General features: G+C 37.9%; 1 protein-coding gene across 4 annotated transcripts in view; it reads left to right on the top strand.

The window, feature by feature from the left end:
- Window positions 1-1,170: 1,170 nt before the first annotated feature.
- DENND2C (DENN domain containing 2C) overlaps window positions 1,171-21,218 on the top strand; it is a 72,766-nt gene continuing 52,718 nt past the window's right edge. For 3 of the 4 annotated variants that reach the window (XM_046645311.1, XM_046645310.1, XM_046645307.1), the window contains exon 1: window positions 1,219-1,288. The gene's annotated coding sequence lies outside the window, so the exon portion shown is untranslated. Of the gene's footprint in view, window positions 1,289-21,218 lie in introns of all 4 variants that reach the window. The other variant, XM_046645308.1, reaches the window with a different exon arrangement.

The raw sequence follows: 21,218 nt of genomic DNA, 5'->3' as shown, positions 1-21,218 counted from the left end.
TTCTAGCCCAAAATTTCATCTTAGACAACTGTTTGGAATTTTGGGGGGCAAAGGGGGTAGTCCGTAAAGACCACTGTTCAAAATTTACTCCAGACAATATTCACATTTATATCCTCATTGAGACTTGATTTTAAAAATGTCGTATTACCTTTTTTTTCCCCCCTCCCATCATGGAAGGTAATTCCTGTTTCATTGTCCACAGCTCATGGTTTCACAACAGTTTGGGATATGCAACTTTTATTGCTTTGACTAAGTTGACTTGTGACAGTCATCTGTGATGTGTAACCAAACACCTCTCTTTCTGGCAGTCTTCTATTTTGGTACCTCTATGTGAACAGATGTGGGAAGAGTTTGGTCCTGAGCCAACAGACCTTGGTGGGGTAGGGAGGAATGGGGCGGGGCGCTTAGCGAGTGCCTGGGAAACAGGCTCAACTCATCCTCGCCTCGTTGCCTTAGTGAAACTGGGCTGCTGCTCGCAGTAGGCACAGCGCCATGCACATACCCGAGTACGAGCGTGTTGCAGGCGTAGTGCTTATGTGTGTGTGTCACAACAGGGCGTGGGGGCCGACCTCAGGCACTGGGAGTATCAAACGCACCCCTGCTCTGGGATTTCAAACCTCAGGTGTTCGGAGCATGATTTGCCTTTCAGGTTGGCACTGTACTGCAATTGCCACAGAAACGTTTGCTCCTTGAGCTCAGCGAGAGAAATGGTGCTGCTCTTTCACCGGAGACGCCAGGCCTACTGCGCCCGGTGACAGGAGGCAATTCTATGGTTTCCTTGAGGGAGGTGCCGTTTGGATTCCTCGATTAAGTTAGGATTTATCTCGCGGGCTGCTGTGAAGAGTCAACCTTCCGTAAAGTTCAGGTCATCGCCGTGGGGCCAGTCCGACGGCAGGCAAGGCGACGGCGATGGAGCTTTGGCTAGAGGCCTCGGCCGAACGACAGTGGTGCTGGTCGCCTGCCCGCTAGAGCCGCAGCCTCCGGGAGACCAATGTCCCGCGCAAGGTTGTAGCCCGTAGGCGGACGCGAGCGGGGGCGGTTCCCCTCGCGACGGTCCCAGGGCGGTGCCGGGGGCGGGCCCGAGCGTGAGGGGTGGGAAGCGGAGCCAATAAGAACCGGGCTTTGCCGAGCCGGGCGGGGCCGCTGCCGGGGCGGGGCGGGCGTTCGGCGGAGCCTGCGGGGGCGGGCCGGCGCCGACCCGAGTGGGACCTCGGAGAACTGGCGCGCCCGCGGAGAGCACGGGAGGCTCGCAGCCCGGCCACAGAGGCGGCGTCGAGGCCCGGAGCAGGTAGGAGCCGGGCGGGGCGGGACGGGGTCTCAAGCAGGGGCTTCGGCCCCTCGCGACGGGGGGCGTCTCCGGCTGGGCTTCGGGAGCGGGGCTGCGGGGTGCCGGGCGCCGTCCGGTGGCCGTGCAGGCGCGGGCTGGCGGAGGTGTCGGCCTCGGCCGGGCTGTCTTGGCACGTCCCCGGCCTCGAGGGACGCCCGGGGGGTCCCGCCCGCCGACGCCGGCCTTTGGGAGTCCCGCTGTCGGCCCCGGCGGTTGTGGCGGAGTCAGGCTGAGGGAGTCGTCGCCGTCACCTCGGGCGCCGGGACTGTCGTCCGGGCGGCGCTCGGTCGTCCTGGGGAGGAGAGGCAGCGCCCGCGTGCGCGGCTTTCGCTGCGATCAGCCACGGAGTTTGAACGTCGACAGGCTGAGACGATGGACTTCTTAAAAAGTGTGCTTTTTTCTTTTTTGATTCTTAACAGAATCTGACAAGCACAATACTGAAAGTCGTTCAGTAGGATTCTGATTTTAAGATCTGACAGTGGAACATCTAAGAGCTTTTGAGTAACTAGTGTACCAGAAGATGATTAGATTATGAGTCAGGGGCTGGAGTCTCGGCCAGGACCCACATACCAGATGCAATACCTCGGTCAAATGGGCTTTTCTGGGCCTCCGTTTCCTTAGCTGTAAAACTGGGATGCTCATGCCTCGGGGTATTCTGAGGGTCAAATGAGATGAGTGAGAGTATTCTACAAATGTTGGGTATTGTTATCTGACTGTGCACCAGCAGCATGCATATTCTGTGCCAGGCACATAGTAGGCACTCTGTAAACCTTTACCCTGAAGTTAGTAATTCACCCAGTGTTTTAGATAAAGTCCTAAATCTCTCTTTACTGTGTAAATAAATTGTTTAAGCTCTTTTCCCATAAAATTACCATTATTTGAAGTGTGGTCTATTTTTAACTGATTAATAAATTTTTCTAGAATAGCACATATTATCTATACACTGTTACTGAATAACCATCAAGTTTGGTCACAGTCGAATAATCTGCTTGTTTGCTTTCGGTAGGTAGTTGTAGTTGAAGTTACCTGGTTAAGTAAGCTGGGAGTGTTGCTTCAAATCAAGAGTTCGTTTGCTTTTTTAAGATTTAAGTCCTCCAAAACAAGATTAATATATAGCTGTATATTTTTTTACAGCCTTTACTATAGACATTTGCATTCTTTTCTATGGGTGTGTGAGTGTGTGAAGGGTTTTTGGGGGAGACTGAAAATAAAAAAGGGAACAGCAGTTTGTAACCAGCATACTTTTACTGAGGATTCTTGTAGGCGTGTTCTGAAGTAGTTTCCCAGGCAGAAACCAGGAAATGTAGTAATTGTGTCTCTTGGCCTTTCATTAGTTTTTTTGTGTTGAATGTGGCAGTAGATTTTTTTTTTTAATGCAGATATAAAGGAAGAATATTAATTTTTCTGTTGTGACAATAGGCAGTTTTTTTAAGCCGGAAATTACACTTTAAATGATCTGTAGCGAGTCTTGTGTTATAGGCAAGAATTTTAGACCACTGGATACCAAGATCAGCTTAAATGGAGGGGTAGAGGGGAAGTTCCTAGTGAATCTAAGTTTTATGCTGCTTTAAAAGTTTTGCATGTTTCAGCAGTTCAGTGGAAGATGAGTGTTTTGAAACTAGTTTAAAATACCAATTTTAAACCTGTACTCTGTACATAGATTTTGCTGATTTATACTTTGTTAATCTTAGAGATCTGAAGTCTTCCATTCACATTATTTATGGAGCACCTATTATGGTCCAAGGGACAGTTTTAGCATTTACATTGTATTGATGTGTGGGCTGGATAGAACTCCTTCCTAGGAGACATATTCTGGCAAGTGGGCTAAAATAAGTACAGAGAAAGGTGTTTTTAAATGCTGATGATAACAACAACATCAACCAACATTTACTAGGACCTACTCTGAGCCAGGCAATGTTGTAAATTCGTGACATACATTAGTTTATTTCATCCTTACAACAGTATCATAAGGAGTGTTATTATTATGATCTTTTCATTGAGAGACATACAGAGGTTGAGTTATTTGCCCCATCAGACAGCTTAGGTAGCAAAGTTAGGATTCAGACTGCAGTTGGCTCCAGAAATCCTGATCTTAACCTCTGCAGTATACTGAGTTTCAGATTCTGTCAGATACAAATGAAATCCAGTGGGTCTTTAAGAGAGAATTCTGTGAAGAACTTCTTCAATAAGAAGGAAAGAGAGAGAGAGAAGGAAACTGGTATTGCAAGATGTAGACGAAGGCAGGTCCAAGCTACAATTTAATTATACTTTGTATGTGAGAGCATTTTTTTTCCTGGTGAATAACGTGGGATTCTTTTTGTTTCTAAGCTCTCAGTCATTACAATTATGGCATTCTCTTAATAATATAAAAGGTAATTATTTTTCAATAAGAAGTTTGAAGTGTCTGTTCTCAGACCATAAGTTAAATGTTAAATTCAAGGAAAGAAAATGCTTCCCTGCCTTCAAGAAGCTTATAACCAGACATGTAAATAAGTGCCTACAATTCAGTGTGATGAGTTATAACAGAGATATAGAGTTTACTGGAAACATTAACAAGGGAAAATAATTCTGTATGTGGGAAGGAGAAGGATTAGAGAGGAAACTGTATTCGAATTTGGCTTTAAAGGATGAATGGGAGTTTGCTGAGTTGGAAAAGGGAACAAAAGATATGTATAAAAATCAGGAATATTGTGTGAAAGTATATGGTATGTTTGAGGAATATGTTGTAGTCTGTTGTCACTAAAGGTCAGAGTGTATAGAGATGAGTGGGCTAAAGGGGATGGTACCTAGAAATAAGCTGAAAAAAGAAAATTGCAGAGCTTGGTTGTTGATCACGTTAGGATCACTGAAATTGCTAAATGTTAGGTAAGCATGGGGTTTCAGTGCCTCTCATTTGGAATAATGAAGATTTGTTCAGTTTGGCAAAATCTTTCACTATAGAATGTGGTGTTAAAGGTAGTTTTAATACTTTGACGTATAGGATATATTGTAAAACAACATACAGATTTGGGTAAGCAAAAAGTTATGACTCAGAAAAAGAGAAAAAAGTCTGCTGGTGCCAGGTAGTGAAGAACCTGTGAATCATGCTAAGGACTTTGGACTTGATTCTAAAGACAGGATTTTAAGTAATTAGGAAAGATAACATGGTGGTGGTATGGTGTAGAGGCTGGATTGGAGAGAGAGAGGCAAAAGAGAGAGAGAGAAGTTAGAAGGCTACTGCTATTGAAATAGTCCAGATAAAAGAAGATAGGGGCCTGGAGTAGGAAAATAGTAAAGGACATGAAGAGGATAGGACAGATGATGAAGGTGCAGAATTTGGAGGGCCTAAAACTTGGTTGGCTTTGAAGGTGAACAAAAATAAATGACTTAGTTTCTTAATTTGGAAAACTGTGGGTAGAGGAACTTACTTTGTTTTTTAATGTGAGAGGAAGATCATTGTTTCAGTTTTGAACATGTTGAGTGCGAAGTGTCTATGGAGCATTCCAGTGGAGATGTCGAGAGGATCCAGAGCACGAAGGGAGGCTGAGATTGGTGATTCAGATTTCAGAGTTAGCCAGTAAGTGGTAATTGAAGCTCTAAGAGCAAATGAAATTGCTCAGGGAGAGCATATGGAATTAGAAGAGAAGAGTTGGTGGTGTGAGTGTTGTCGATTTCATTCCAACTCCTAGTGATCCTGTGTACAGCAGAGTGGAACCCTGCCCGGTCTTTTTGCACCATCCTCTCACCTTCTGGCGCTATTATCAGACCATGGGCTGCTGCTATTCATAGGGTTTTCATGGCCAATTTTTTCAGAAGTGGGTGGCCAGGTCCTTTTTCCTACTCTGTCTTAGACTGGAAGCTCCGCTGAAACCTATGCACCCTGGGTGACCCTGCTGGCCCTGCTGGTATTTGAAATACTGGTGGCATAGCTTTCAGCATCACAGGAATACACAACCACCACAGTATGACAACTGGCAGGCCGGTAGTGTGGTTGCCTGACCTGGAAATGAACCCCAGACTGTGGTGGTGAGAGTTCTGAATCTTAACCAGTAGACCACCAGAAGAGAAGGCGGCCAAGGATAAATGATTTGCTTTGTACAAGTGGAAGGGATTACTTATTTATTTATGCTAATTTTGTCTTATAAATTGTAATTATAAAGCAATAAAATAGGTTTTAATTGGAGGTTAAACAACTTTTACATCCAGATGAATCCTGTTCTTTTAAAATTTCATTTGGAGTCACTCATTTATTCCCTAAGTGTATTGCGCAAACTGTTATTGGAGTTCCTCTTTGTAAAAACAGTTTATAGCAAATTCACAGCCACTCAAGAAAGTAGATCTTCTAGCTTCATTATAGAATTCTTTTTCCTCCTCTGTACTTCCTATTTCCATGCATATATAGCCTTTTTAACTTGAATCAAAGCTATGAAAGCACATGACTAGCCCCCTCACTTGATTGTTGCCCTTGGAAGTCAGAGATAGTGCTTTAAAAAAAAAAAAAAGTTTTCCTTCCATAAATTTAAATTGTTAATGAATGTTTGCTGGTTGATTCATCCTGATAACCAGTCTTTTTCAGTCTTGGCTCCAAATTGCTTAGCTGTTTCCAAAATTCATACTCATCTTCAAAGAATGAAGGTTTGCCACCACTAAGGAGACTCAAAAGAATGTATTGTGGCTTTGAAAGCATTTTCAAAGAGGAGTTTCAAATATATTTTTCTAATTTGCAGTATGAGAGTAGTGTATGGTCTTCTAAGGCAGGGAGTGGCAAACTTTTTCTGTAAAGTGCTAGATAGTAAATATTTTAAACTTTGCGGGCCATAAATCTCTGTCACAGCTAGCCAGTTCTGCCAAAAAAAGAGCCATAAACAGTACTTAAATGAATGAACATAGGCTGTGTTCTAATTAAGGTTTATTTATGGACACTGAAATTTGAATTTCTAATGATTTTCACGTTATGAAATATAATGCTGCTTTGATTATTTTTAAAACCGTTTAGAAATGTAAAAACCATTCTTTGCTCGGAGGCCATTCAGAAACAGGTGGTGGGCTGCCTTTGGCCCACACATAAACCATAGTCTCCTCATCCTGTCCTAAGGGATGTTCTTTGAAGTACTTGGATTTTTAAGTTTAATTAAAAAAAAGAAAGTTCTTCCAAGTTATGCCTTCTGCTTCTCAATTCTAGTACATTTCTTAAAACATCTGAAAAATTTTTATTCATCCTCTATTTCTCATATACACTAAGTGAGAAAATATTCCCTTTGTTGGTTTGGAACCTGAGATGCAGAGAAATAGATTAACATGTACAATGTCAGAATCAAAAATATGTTTGAAAATATTTTTCAATATTCAGTACTTTTTACTGAACCAGTAAAACAGCGATCTTTTTGCCTCAAAGTGGGGACATGAAAGCTGGGTGAAATAAAAGACCAAAACTTGAAGGACTGTCCTGCACTGGTTCCTGGAGGTTTGGACAGGCTGGAATCTTTTGTCTGTTTCCTCTCTGATTTGAATGAATTATTTGTATCATAAGGAAAAGAAAACATGCGCTTTTCTTTACTTCATGGGCATTATAGCATGTTATAAGATTGAAAGATTAAGTAAATAATGGTGAGATAAGAGAAGAAAATTTAAAGGACTTCCTTTTTCACGTCTAGCTGTCCCAGATGTTTCACTTCCACCTCCTATTTTTGAGGAGGAAATTTAAGAAATTTTTTTCCTTTTAAATCTTAGATTCCTCGTTAGCAGCCTGAAAATAGAATTTTTAGCATTCAGTTCAGGCAGTACTAGTCCATTCATATTAAAGGTTATTATTTATGCTCCATTTTTTTAAGTTAGATTTCTGACTTTAATGGTTTTCGTAACAGTGATAAATGTTTACAACAGAGGACATGAAAGACATAAAATTTCCTTCAGAGTTTAAATTTATAGAAATGGCATTTTTGTGGAGTTTTTTGTGTAGATGTTAAAATTTAGGACAGATGGGGGGGTGTGTGTGATTCTTGCTGCTACTTAGACGAAAAAAGACGTGCTTTTTTCCCATTGGAGTTAAAAAAACAAAAAGCTCCAGCTGTCTAGGATATTTTTGCCTTGGTTACTTAGCAATATGAAGCATAATTTTGTGTTTCAGTATTTATTTGTATTCTTTGATACTCTGATTAAATAAGAGTCTATTAAGGCTAATAATAGGGCCTGCTGGGAGGAAATGACACAGCCTGCTCTACAACAATATTTGCTGCAAATCCCCTTTTCCATGGTCCCTACTTAAACTGTAAAGGGTAACATGGAACAAAAGAGGAACATTATGTGAATTACAGTCATGGTCAGTTTGACCATGATCATATGCAATGGTTATCATTGCGCAGTTAACTTATCTTAGCATAATTCAAGATCGAGCAAAATGTAGCAGAATTTTATCTGCCGTTGGTAGAAATAGTGAGATGCTATCTAACCAAGTTTTATTTTTGAACTTTAAATGCATTCTTCAATTGTGATATTTTTAAGAGTTCAATGATAATTGTAATTTAAAAGCAAACTAGATCAAATTTGCCCTTAAAATTTATTGTTTAATTATTAGGAGAAGAAAGCATGAAGTAATAAACACAATAGTCACATCTAGTCAATAGCTATATCTGGAAGTATAAAAATATTGAGGAAATGGTGAATTGAGAAAAAGTATAAGACTGTTAATGAAGATTATTTAAAATGTGGTTTATTAAATATGCAAAATCTGACTAAAATGAGCTCTGTGTATTTGTATTGATGTTGCAAATGAAAGTTAAAAATCTGGATTTTCAATAAGTCTTTTTCAAATATTTTCAAAGAAAGAAAAAAATATGAAATTATCTCAATTTCCTTTTAATTCAAAGACATTCCTGAGAAAGCTTCATTGTTGTTGTATTTAGTTGCATATCAGTCGCATAAGAGAAAAATGGCTACATATCTCTTGAAAAAAGTATTCATCTAGAATGCATGGATGTTATATTTATGGTTTTTGATGGTAAATCAGCTGAAAATTAAAAATTGCACTCCTTAGTGATGACATACCTCTATTCTGTGCCATTATGGGGCATTTCAACAATGCTTATAAGATGACTGTGGTCTGGTACAGATTTTATAGTCCAAATTGATGGGATCACTGGTATTATAAGTTGCAAATATGTTTGTCAAATATGATAGCAAAGTGGTGCCAGCCTGGTGGCACAGTGGTTAAGTTCGCCTGCTCCGCTTCAGCTGCCCAGGGTTCACTGGTTTGGAACCCAGGCACGGACCTATGCACCACTTATCAAGCCATGCTGTGGCAGGTGTCCTACATATAAAATAGTCGAAGATGGGCACGGATGTTAGGTCAGAGCCAGTCTTCCTCAGCAAAAAGAGGAGGATTGGTAGCAGGTGTTAGCTCAGAGCTAATCTTCCTCATTAAAAAAAAAAAGAAAAATATGATAGGAAGATAATCAATAAGGAGGATTTGCTTGTGTTGTTTAAATTTAACCACAACTGTATGAGCATGTTCACAGAATTTTAAAAGTGAATTGTTGATTCTCGTAGGTTAAACCGGGGAAAAACTTATAAATAATTATATGTAATGGAATAGCAAATATGATTAGAAAACATAGAAGAGTTATTTTAAACATTGTTTGAAGCTGCTGGTAATAGTGCCTTTTTTCCCCAGAGTCTCACACTTATGTTTCCTTATTTCCTGAAAGCACCCTTCCAACACACAAGGACAGGGAAGGAGAGGGGGAGAGCGAGCGATAGACATGCAGACATACAGGCAATAGTCCAAGCTTTACAACTGTCAGTATAGGCATCGTCCTCCTTTCTTCTGAGTGTCCAGGGCAGCATACTAGTGTCGTTGAAGCTTTCCCTCCAGCAGGAACAGTAGGCTGGGCATGAGTGAGCACACTGCCCAGCGGGTCATTGCTGGGCTCTCTTTCTGTCCCATTTGGTCTAAGGGCTTAGAGTGCTGTTTGGAATTACTGTTTTATACATTGCAAAGCTTTGGTATGCATAGAAAGCCCTCTGAATCTTATGGATATACTGAAAAACATTGAAAGTTGTTAATTATATTAAAGGAGGCTTGCTGAGTAGCCAGGTTTTTAAAATATTTTATTCAGAGCTAATTGTACCTATTTACCATGTCACAGCAGTGTTTGATAGTTGTTAGATAAAAGGAGCTAAGCAGATTGTGTGAATCTAAAATTTTTCTAGTTGAAAGGCATTCTCATTTGGCAGGTATTTTCCAATATTTTGGAATAACAAAATTTGCATATTTAAATGATATTTTTAGCAATTTAGTGAACTAAATTTGAAGCTGCATGTCTAAGGGTTCCAAAAGACATTGTTATGGCAAGTAAGACTTTTGCTCCAGCCACTATGTCTTTCAAATGTTGCTACATCTGGAAGAGAGCATTATCAATGAAGAAAATTTGAACAAAATAAAATGTAGAGATATGTAAAATCTCATTTCTCTGTCTCCAAACTTTTAATTATTATTTTCCTGAAATGAATTTGAAACATTAAAGAAAAACCTTTGGGTAAAAGATCCATTTGCCCTGCAACAATAATTGAGTTTCTTGTGTATTCTAAGAAGAAAATGAATTCTTGCAGCTTAGTTCTTTATTTACTCTGACGTAAATTACATGGCATTGCTTATCATCATTTTGTATTATGGCCAAAGAATTTCCATTGCTAAGTAGAAAGAATGTAGTACTGTTTTTACTATTCACAACAACTTATTGTTTCAACTAGGATTTTCAACCCTGACCCAATTTAAAGCAAAAGAATACAAGATTGTATAGTGAACGAGATAAGTACATGGCACTGTCCTTGTGTTTTCCAGACTGGAATTAATTTATGAACCGGAAAGGTCACCCATTGCATTATGTTGAATCTTTTCTGATATTAATTTTTATATTATTAATTTTGGAATTTTAAATGTATTTAAATAATGATAAAATAATATTTTATGTTAACTTTGTGATTTACTTTATCATATGTAGTGAGGGAAATTATTGTTTTGTGAAACTTTGGTTTCAGTTATGTGTGTGTGTATTATGATATCACATGTATTTCTTACCATAAGTTGTGGTCAAAAGAGCTCATGAAACACTGGCCTGTAGTGTGAAAGAAAGAGGATTTGATTCAATAGGCAAACCTTCTCTCCCACTAAGCTGGCTCAAGACCTTTAGGGATTGTGTGTGTGTACTCTATAAAATCATACCAACATACACTTCTGCTGTTACCTCCCTAAGATGATCCCTCTTTGATTTTCCATTGCTCCCCAGCAAAATGATTGTTCAGTCTATCTCCTCCCCTGTTGATATTGTGTGTCCTATTTTCCTTATGTTTATTGCTTCCCTGAGGCCCAGTTTCTACCCACAAACACACCTCCTTCACCTAGTGCCCTAGACTTCAGTTTTGCCCTCATCATCTCACCAGGTTCCTTGGCTCCACTCATCTTCCATTATGCACAAGAAGCAAGGCATTCCTTCCAGCTGGAGATAATAACTACTTTTCACATCCTTGGCCCCAGTTCACTGTGTTTACTGTTGTGCTCAGTTCTAGAAGGGAGATGAAGAATCATTTAGGCTAGACCCTCTATGAATCAAGCTATCCAACTTCAATTGAGTGTCCTCTCATTAATCTATTAACTAGTCAGCTTGTTGTTGAATAGCTCGTAAAGATTTTAGCCTCAAGTAGCTAGGCTTTATCTCTAAATCGTAACATGGTTATTTTTATTTTTGTAGATTAAGGTTATATGGTATGAGCAAGCTTAACTGATCAGGTCTGGTCTTCATTATACATGTATCTTCTCATCTTGCTTCCACTTGCAACAAGAACTACCATCCTTCTCAGACTCCTAAGACCTCTTTCTTCCATGAGACTTAACTTCTCCTCCCTCTCCCACATATTTATTATATCCTTCATTATTTTTTTTGCTGCAGTTTTAAAAAATGTATACATTTCCCCCACCTTTAAATACTGTATTTGAAGTTGCTTCCCCCTTGTTTTTATTATTCTCACTGACTTTTAAAATAAATGTTGTATTCATACTTGCTCCATCTCCTCACTCATTTTCTCTCTAAACTTTAGCTGTTATCTGTCCTCACCATCCTTTTGACACCATTTATTTAATGCCCCATTTCCAAATACAAGGACCCTTTCTCATCCTTATTTTCCCACCTATATGATGCTGATCCGCCTCTTTCTTTTCTCTTTAGGACATTTTCCTCCCATGATATCTGTGATCCACATTGTCCTGATTCCATTACCTCTCATTAGGCTCTTTTCTGCTCTTTATCTGATTTCCTCTTTTCTCATCTGTAGTCCCTAATAATGATTAATGTTTCAAAGGTCTAGTCCCTAACTCTCTGCTTTTTAAAAATTTCCTGCTTAGGGAAGCTGTGTATTCTTGTTTCTTTTTTCTCCACAATGCCTATTTTAAACCTTCTCTACTCTCCTTAAAGGTGTACATCAGTGTGCAGCTTCTAAACCTGCAAATGTTCCTGCATCCTTATCTTTCTTTCCTCCTTACCTTATGTTCCAATGGAAGCTGTCCCTCTTCCTGTCAAATGCTAATCCCTACAGCTCCAGTTGGATGCACATGCCCTCTCTTCCCTTTTGGGGTTTTCTCTCTACTGACTCCTCTCCACCAGTGTTAAACAAGCTTAGTTCTTTTCTATCTTAAAAAAAAAGAAAAGCTTTCCTGGACCCCCTGTTTCTGGCCAGCTGCCACTCTACTGTCCCCTTGCCTGCCTGCGTAAACTCTTTGAAGGGATTGTCTACAGTTGCTGTTTCCATTCTTTTTTTCCATCCACATCTCAGTTCACTGTGATCTCCCTTTAGCCTCCTTATGCCTCTGAACCTGTTCTTGCCCAGGTCCTAATGACCAATAGATTCTCAAGTCTTTACCTTATTTGATCTTTTGATAGTTCATCTGTCACTATGGACCATTCTTTTCTGTTTGAAAGATTCTCTTTTAGCTTCCATGATTCCACATACTCTTGATATTTTCTCTCATCTTTTATAACTTAAATTACCATCTATGATAGAAGAGGACTGACCCAGAATGTCCTAGAACTGACCTCATTTGGATTAGTAATGTTTTTGGAGTTTATAAAGCTTAATTCCAACAGAGCATGATGACCTATAAAAGTCATTTTAAAAATAAAGTATGATTATATAGTAACAAAGGATGTGTGGTATGGTATGGTAAGAAATAAATGAGTTTGTCAAGTTTTCATGGAAACCACAGTGAGATGCCACTACGTACCAGAATGGCTAAAATTAAAAAGAGTAACAATCTAAGTGGTGGTGAGCCTGAGGAGTGACTAGAACTCATATATTGCTGGTGAGAGTGTAAATTGGTACAACCTCTTTTGAGAGCTTTTTGGCAGTGTCTATTAAACATATGTCTACTTCTATAAGCCAGGATTCTACTCCTACATAATACCCAAGAGAAATAAGTGATTATGTATATCAACAACACATACAAGAATGTTTATAGCTGTTTTCTTCATAATAACCAAAACATGGAAACAATCCACATATCTATCAACAGGACAATGGATAAATAAATGTTGGTGTTTCCATTAGATGGAATAATACTCAGCAATAAAAAAGAAAAAAACACTACTGCTGTATACAACATAAGTGAATCTTACAGTATACAACAACATAAGTGAATCTTACAGCTATTATTTTGCACAAAAGAAACTGTGCACAAAAGACTACATCCTGTATGATTTTGTTTAAATGAAGTTCAACAACAGGCAAAACTAATCCATGGATAGAAGTCAGAATGGTGATTCCCTCTGAGGGGATGGTTATTGACTGGGAAGGGACATGAGGAACCTTCTGTACTGGGTAGTGGTTACACAATTGTATTCATATGTAAAAGTTCTTTGAGCTATACACTTAGGATTAGTGGACTTTATGTGCTTTATGTATATTATACTAAAAAAGGGGAAAATATACAAATCTTGGAAAACTCTTGGTACATAATAAATACTTCATAAATATTTGTTGCTGTTCTATTTGTCATGTTCTTTTGGTCGATGCCTTCTCATCTGTCAGATCTCATTTAATAATAAACTGCCTTTAATTATATATAAATGTATAATTTTCTAATGCAACGCAGAATATGTAGTGAAAGGTAAATAGATTGCTTTCAAATTAATGGCTCTGCCACTTAACCGTTTGACTCTGCACCTCTGTTTTCTGTCTGCAAACGAGGATAATAATATCTGCCTGTGGCAGAGATTTTTTTGCCTACTCTAATATCCATTCTCCTAAGTTAACAGAACTCAATTTTTTATCTGGGCACATTGCAGGATAAAAAGGTGAAAGATTTTATTTCCTAGCCTTTCATGTATCTAGTACATGTGACTAAGTCCTGGTCAGTGAGCTATAAGCAGAAGTGTTATGTGGAACTTCCAGGAATGCTGCTTAAATAGAGCTGCCTTTTTTCCTTTCTGCTACCTGGAATGCGGATATAATAGCTGGAGCTCCAACAGCTAGTCTGAACTACAAAGTGATCATGAAGATAAAGCCATGTGTTGTGAATGGTGTAGCAGAAATACTGGAGCCTGAGGACCTGATGACACCTTAGGCTGCCTGCTCTTTCCTTTTTTTTTTTGAGTGGCGGAGAAATAAACATCTGTTTGTTTAACAAACATTTGTTAAGCTGCTGCTATTTTCAACTGTTAAGTTGTCTTTACCCAAACTTAATCCTAATTGATATACCACCCCAAAGAGGTGCTATGAGAATTAATTGAGATAATGTGATTGAAGTGACTGGCACACAATAGGTATTTAATATAGCTTACCTACTGTTACTGCTGTTTTAATGCCACAATGCCTGGTATGAAGTAGGTGCTCAGAAAGTATTTGATGAATCTTTTAAAAAGTAAGTTATCTTTTCATGAAACAAATGCTGTACAACTTATGTTTATTTTTAAAAATTAGAAAATAAGGTAAACCGAAAGAGAATTTAATCATAGTTCTGTCACCCAGAGATAATCACTGTTAACTTCTTGGTTTATATCCATATTCATTTTTAAATTCTGTTTATTCATACAGATTTTTTAATTAACTTATGCTGCACAATCTTTTATAACATTCTTTTACTTAATAGATCTTGAACATGTTATAACTTAATATTTCAGTGTATGGATTTACCGTAATACTTAATATCCTATTGGAAATTCAAGTTATTTTCAATCTACAATATTCTAAATCTACTCTTGTGTATATATATATCTTTGTGAATTTGTCCAGTTATTTCCTTAGGGCAAATTATTGGAAGTGATGTTTCTGCATTATCATGTGTGTTAATTTTTTAAAAAAAAACATTTGTTAGGGTTTATTTAATATAGAAAAATATGAAGAATACAATTTAAAAGACCCATTATGCCACCATCCAGATGGATCCTGTTTTAACATTAAAAAAATAAAAATGGATAACCCTGGTGAAAAAAAAAGTTCAAGCGTTGTAAAAAGTTATAAAATGAAGAGTAAATAACTTCCTCCTCTACCCCCAGGTCCTTCTCACTGGTCCCATTGTGGACAATTTCTTGTCTCCAGCATAATTCAATAAGATAAGTCCATAAAATTCAATCTTATAAAACATTGAGTCATGTTTTACAAGGATAATTTTAAAAGACAGTCTGATTGTATAAAAAATACCAACATGAAGATGATGAAAATTCTACTGACACAACTGACCATATACTGAACTGAGAAAGTCCAATGAGCATAAGATGATCATTTCCCAACCATCCCCTGTCTCCGCTTTGAGGAAGATAAGAAATCTAACCCCTTCATCCCATTTCAGAAGAGAGGGCTGGACAACGGATAGGAGTCAGTTGTGTAATTCAAATAACTGCAAGGTGTGTATATGTATGTGGGTGGGTATATAGATAGATATATGTATATCCTTTTTAAAAGGTCTATAGAAAAGGAATCATATTAGAGAAATTGTTTTTCCGCGTGCTTTTCCCCTACTTTTATTTTGGACATCTTTCCATATTTGCTCACAGATCTCTATCTCATTCTTCTTAATACTTGCATAGTGTTCAGTCAGGTGCTCTGTTTGATTGAGCAGTTTGTGAGTTACACATAGGCATCCAGTTGAGGGGCTAAAATCCAGCCCGAGGTCCACTTGTCAATACTCTGTGCTGGTCTGCCCTGGCTCATTATCTTGCTTTGGCTCTGACAGACCGCACCAGGCCACCCATCAGCCTGGCTACCCACTCATTCTGCTCAAGCACTAAAATCTCACGTGGGGCTACCCCTCTGTGGGACCTTCCTCTCTACCCTATGTGGGCTCTGGCAGTTCTCCTGCACGGATGGTCTCCTTACTCCTCTTGCTCTTACGCTCTCGTGTTCTGATGCTCTGATACCCTGCTCTGGTCTGTTGTAGCTCCTTAGCATCAGGTGTAGATGCCTGTCTTACTCTCTTCTAGCGAATGGCTTTAGGGCCAGATTGTTTAGGAAGAGGAGGGAAGAGCTGGTCATAATTTTTGATCTTAGTAATAACTTTGATTGCTTCTAAGTGATATTGTTGGGCCTGAGGGTTAATATATTCCAGACTAATACTTCATGTGTTTTAAACGGTGATTTGAAGGATAGGATAGGAGATAATGTTTAATAACTATGTGAATGCAGTTTTACTTTTTTTTGCTTTTATATTGTCAAGTGATAATATATATTATATTATGCAATGAATATATAATTTTGGGAAGTGATTTGAAAACTTGACAAATCTGTCTTCTTGCTTTTTAGCTTTAGAATAAGATAAGAAGTTACATTGTACAATGGATATGAATGTGGTTTTAGGAGAGCCTGTTATATCTATAGTTTTTAAATCCTTGAAAAGCCCATCTTTTTATATAATACTAAAAAAAACAGGATACAATTACATGTACACTGTATTTGCGACTATATAAAAATATGCTTATGAAAAAAGACAGAGAGGAAATATACCAAAATATGCCACTGATTATGCTGGAGGTGGTAGGCTTGCAGGTATTTTCTTTATTTCCAAAATTTCTAAAAAGTTAGTAGTATTACTTTGTCTTTTAAAACTTTTAAAAACTGCTTTTTGTTAGTTTCTGGAAATTTTTTTCAGTCTTTGAACACTATGGGGAAGTAAAAATTTTGCTGCCTTTATTTTCCAGTGCCTTCCTGAGAAGAACTTAGCTAAGTGTGAATTTGCAGTTTAAAAACTAGGTTACTTTAAAGATATTTTGAAGCTATTTATAAAGTTTAAAAGTTCTAATTTGGGACAATTATTTCTTTCTTTAGAGGAGGTTTTAAAAAGGATAATTAGATCAAAAAAGGTTAAGATTGGGGCTGGCCCAGTGGTGCAGCGGTTAAGTGGTTTGCCAGTTTGGATCCCGGGTACAGACATGGCAATGCTTGGAAGCCATGCTGTGATAGGCGTCCCACATATAAAGTAGAGGAAGATGGGCACGGATGTTAGCTGAGGGCCAATCTTCCTCAGCAAAAAGAGAAGGATTGGCAGATGTTAGCTCAGGGCTAATCTTCCTCAAAAAAAAAGGTTAAGATAAATTTCATTTAATTAGGTCAATAGTTACTAACATTACATTAATGTGATGAAGTTCTAAAGTTTCATATTATTAAAGTTAATTTTTTATATAATTTTCCACATTGTGGCATTTTATAAAACTTCCTCTTCTGCTAAAACGTTTAATTTGACTGTTGTACCTAAGCAGTCTTTAAAATTTAACCATGAGCCAGCACTTTTTATCTTCCCAGTCCCTGTGTCCGTCCTCCTTCAGGATACACGTTAAGCACTATGAGTGGTTATCTTGACGTTCCACTTCCTTTGGCTTGAGGTGGGCAGGAAGTACTCTTCCTTTTCCCTTAGGAGGCAGGAGAACATATACCACCTAGTTTCTTTAATATTGTCCCTTGTAATCCTTACAATTAACAAATTATAATTCTCATATAGTCTTGACCAGGGTAATGAACTCATGTCAGCAGAGCCAGTTTTTGGCTGCTTTACTTTATAAGCCTTACACTTCTTTTTAGATTGTGGAGTTATTTGACTCCTATTGTTTTGATCTTAGCCTTTGAGGTCCCTGCTGAAACTCAGAGGACAGGAAAAGTTACATTTGACATCCTGTTATATTAGCTGTTATTGTTATGTCTACACACAAACAAGTAACAGAGTAGTTAAATGCACAAGCTTTGAAATAAAGCAGAACTAAGTTTGTGTTACCTTGGGTAACTTATTTAACCCATCAGTCTCAGCTTCTTCATCCACAAAATGGGGGTAACAGTAACTGTCTGTCAGAGCCATGAGAATTAAATGCAATAATGAAAGTAGGTCCTAAGCACAATGCTTGACACATGCAAGCCCTGAAAAATAATTATTGTCATTTAAAATATAACATTGCTATACAAATATATGTCTTCTGCATCTCCTGGATTTCTTCTCTTTACATTTTATTTGCTGAAAATATTTAGATAGTGGTAATTAGATCAGAAATATGTAAGAACTGGATTAGTCTGAGAGCATTGCTTTGACCTGAGTCAAATTAAATACTTCCTGGTAACTTACAGCCTGCTTTATGGGAGAGGAACAGTGGTTTGGATGGTGAACCATATCGTTAGGTTATTTGGAAAATATCTTTTAAAACTTTGAAGTTGCATATTTTTCATTTTTTTCCATGTGTCTTTCTAAATTTATTTTTCTTAGGTGAATTTAGTTGAATATCTTTAATATGCTGGTATTTGGTAAAACATTACTTTATAGGCGAACTACATTATACTAGTCTTTTATTTAGTGTTATTATTATGTTTCAGTCCAAGAATGTGATTTAATCAGTGTACTAATTAGCATATATGTTATAACAGGGAGTCTACTATAAGAAAATTAGTTTGCATTCCTTTCACAAATGTTACCTAATAGCAGGAAGAGATGATTTAGAAACCAGCTGAATGGCTTGACAAACTGGCCAGTAAAGGTTTGAACAGTTTGGGTTTTCACTTCGTGGATCAACTAGAGATTCATAGTCCAATTTTGACCGTTAAGGTGCCCATTGTACAAATTAAGCTGTTTTCATCCTCTTTAGCCAAAACAATAATGTTTTATGTCTCTGTTTTGCTGCATCTAACATCTGTATCTCTGTTTTGCTAATCTATGTTTCATCCATGAATGAAACATTTTTGTACCTTTCACATCAAAAATTGAATGTGGATCCCAAAGAAATTTCCAGATTTATAAGGAAAACACATAGGATAAGACAGGAGTTGCTGGGGGCTTGGTACCTATATTCCTAATGTAGGAATCAGATAAGGATTTTTAGCACACAAAGCACTCTTGGGGGTTACTGCACAAAAATGAGGTTCTCCTACCTGCTGCGCATAAAAAAAGCCAATTATTGCAGCATCAGCTTTTGGGAAAAGAAAACAGCTCTATTACTAGATCAGTCTGCAAGGAGACAGGAGGCATATGCTCTCAGATCTCCCCAATCCAGGGTTTGGGGCAAATTTATGGGATGAAGTGCAGTGCAGTCCGAAGTGTAGAGGTAGATGATTGGAGCTAAGGAGAAGTGAGGTACTTCATAATCTGTGCAAGTGTGGTCAAGCTTCATGCCTCTTCATAGGACGCATGTTCACAAAAGAGTAGTGTTAGTATGATCTGGGAATGGAGTTTTCAGCCCCTTGGCATCAAAAGGTCACTTGTCAAGCATTTGTGTGGGCCCAGTTGATGGGTTAGTGGTCTCTACCAGCCTGAACTGGACAAGGGAGGGACTCTCAGTTCCTGAAAGACAACTCTTAATTACTCTGTTGATAAGATGAGGTCAGTTGAACTGGTCCTAGTGGGCTCACGGTTACATTGGCTCCTGTGAATCTACTTTCCAACTCTATATTGGTCTCTATGCTCTGAAGTAACTCTTTGGAAATCAGAATTATCTCCTAAATTCTAAGAGGTGTGGTTAGCTGAAGAAGCTACTGTCACATTCCTAGGGATTTTGAATTTTTCTGTAAATCCTGATATAAACTTGGCTAACTTCTTGGTATAAGAAACTGACTTGGTAAGTTAGTTCTCTTCCTACTTTATTTAAGGCCTATTTTCCAGGTGGTCCATGCAGCCTCTTAGGACTGGTACATTTCTGGATATGGTACAATTTACAATAACCGTACCCAGCGTGTGTCTAAACTGGATTATTAGCTGGGACCATAGATTAGAGTCCAGATGCAGCAGAAGTACAGCTACTGTTGTGATTTCTAATCTTGATGTTTACGGAGGAACAATTTTCCCAAATTGCATTCTTCTTTCCTCCTGCCTGTAGTGCGAATCTCTCCTCTCCTCTAGACTTGTTTTGTATTTCCCTGTCATTCAGGAAAGCCTAAGGACTATCTAGATGTAAATAACCTCTGTAGGCAAGTACTTGGCACCTTTCAAAAGATAGTTCTTGGTGATTATAGTTAACAGTGCTGTTGCTAAGAGAGTAGATCTTAAATGTTCTCGCTACAAAAAAAAAAAGGTAGTTGTGTGAGGTGATGAATGTGTTAACTAACCTTATTGTGGTACACATTTCACAATATATACATGTATCGAATCATCGCAATGTACACTTTAAACTTACACAATGTTATATGTCAATTATATCTTAATGAAGCTGCAGGGAAAAATAGTTCTTGCTGCTTCTGAGCGCTCCTATGTGAGTCTCAAAGGAAAGCGTTGTTTACATTTTATACTCATAGAACTTTTGGCCACCTGGTTACCTTAGCAGACCCTGAATATTCTCAATTTACCTTTATAAGATGGTTAACATTAAAGTTAATGCATGTATAAGTTGGAATACCTTACTTACTCTGTACTCATGGTCTCCTGGGGGTAGACAAGATGATACATTAGGATGTGAAAAGAGCATTAGAATTGTTATTTATATTCTTTTTCATCAGAAAAGCAATAAGTTAAACTTTGCTAAATATTTAGTATACTGACACTTGGTGCCTTCACTCTTGTCAGATTTCATCTAAGGAATTAATCCCAAGGGAAAAGCGGTTGTTCCCCAACAAAGAGGAGTTGATAGTGATATCCTAACTTGTCTGTTCACTTTTAGCTGTTGCAACATATAACAGTTTATATGTGTCCAGCTTATACATGTCCGAGTTGGTGGATTTACCAATTACATTTTAAATAATAGAACCATTACAGTTCTTTGAAAATAAGATGAGCAATAGCCATGAAAATATTTAGTATCTTGTAGTAGTTCTATAGTTTGTTGTAGAGAAGTATTTTAAAAAGTTGCCAAACTTAAAATAAGTCACAGTTTTTCTTTACCAAAAGTTCCAAAATCGTTGGTTTTCCATAATGACAAGTGGTTATTGACATAAAATCTTTAAAATATAAACACATTCAATATGTCCTTCAAGGTAAAAAGTCATGTTTTAATAATGAATGATAAATCAGTTGTTTTTCTAAAGAAACTCATGATTTACAGAGATAATTTGATATTTGGGAATGTTTCCATTGCTATTTGTTGTTGTCCAAAACCAAGTATGTGTGTCATCCATAAAACTCTCATACTGCACACTTTAGAACTCTTGGAAACAATTTTCCAGTCTGTTTTAAAATCTTTCAATATAGTTTCAGTGGATTTTTAATTAGTTTGTTAAAAATTTAAATAATGTAACACTGTCCATTTAGTTTGTAAGTATAGTTGGTAGACATTGGAGAAGATGGAAATATACTAGTCAAATGTCAACAAAAACCTTTGCTTAACTGGTGAATGGAATTGACTAATGAGTATTTTGATTCAGTCAGTGAAGCTCTTCTTTCGTTGGCTCTGTGTATTGTGCTGAGTTATCTTTTTCAATTACTATGGCCCTTTATATTAGTCAGCTCAGGCTGCCATAACAAAGTACCACA

The sequence above is a fragment of the Equus quagga genome, chromosome 18 (assembly GCF_021613505.1).
Source record: "Equus quagga isolate Etosha38 chromosome 18, UCLA_HA_Equagga_1.0, whole genome shotgun sequence".
Taxonomy (NCBI): domain Eukaryota; kingdom Metazoa; phylum Chordata; class Mammalia; order Perissodactyla; family Equidae; genus Equus; species Equus quagga.
The sequence above is the reverse complement of the archived record's forward strand: the minus strand, read 5'-3'. Positions and strand labels throughout refer to the sequence as shown.